This window comes from Priapulus caudatus, unplaced genomic scaffold (assembly GCF_000485595.1).
Source record: "Priapulus caudatus unplaced genomic scaffold, Priapulus_caudatus-5.0.1 Scaffold2209, whole genome shotgun sequence".
NCBI classification, from domain to species: Eukaryota; Metazoa; Priapulida; class Priapulimorpha; order Priapulimorphida; family Priapulidae; genus Priapulus; species Priapulus caudatus.
Window position 1 is genome coordinate 20,322 of NW_014579270.1, and position 786 is coordinate 21,107.

Here is a 786-nt window from a genome sequence, read left to right on the forward strand (position 1 = left end):
ACTCAGGCAATTCTGCTAGGCTAGAAGGTTTATACGATAGAGTTTGGCCCAAATACGAATATACCGAGCCTGTTTTGCGCACAGTGCTAAGTTCTTTTTCCTTTCATTTTCGCATATCTGTAGGCCACGATAAGCCCGCCTTATTTGTTGATTGCAGAATGGGCGTCAATGAGTGAGCTGATCCCTTGTAGCCGTACTGCAAGCTCCGTTGACTTTTCGTAAATAATCGAAATGCCGGCCATGCATTTGCGCATGCGAAGAGAAGAAAATGTCTGGGCATTTTCACTCGGTCTACTCCGGCAAGTCAACGAGCGCGTCATTCAGTAAACATTTGTTATTCCATAATTTCAACTATTCTTCTTAGTATGATGTTCACACATTTTGGCTCTTTTGGCCGCATAAATAATTGATACGAACAGCCTATTGAATTAAGCTTGATTTTCAACGGCACAAGCTGTCTGCATAAATGGCTTTGGTCAGTAGAGTATTCGAAACAGCCAAGCAGGATGTGCGTAACGGTCTTTGTGCTGGCACTTGCTAGCAGGGCGAGCTAACGCGGTAAGAGTTTGTGGCAGACTCCAGCCTCGCTGGCTGTGATGCCGTGTTTAGTTGTAACTGTTGTTTGGATGTTATTAAACAGATTAAACGCTATTACAATAAATGCGTTATATCGATTTTACGACGGAGACATAACAATAATGATTTTATTTAATAATAATTTCATAATAATTATACATTTTTCAGTTCGGACATCGCTATCATAGCGTTATAACTCTCTATTACTCC

At 41.1% G+C, this 786-nt stretch overlaps 1 long non-coding RNA gene across 1 annotated transcript in view; it reads right to left on the bottom strand.

Moving 5' to 3' along the window:
- Positions 1 to 674: 674 nt before the first annotated feature.
- The window catches only part of LOC106818394, a 2,173-nt gene continuing 2,061 nt past the window's right edge, over positions 675 to 786 (bottom strand). Inside the window, exon 2 of the long non-coding RNA XR_001395206.1 lies at positions 675 to 772. This is a non-coding gene — a long non-coding RNA (uncharacterized LOC106818394). The remainder of the gene's footprint in view (positions 773 to 786) is intronic.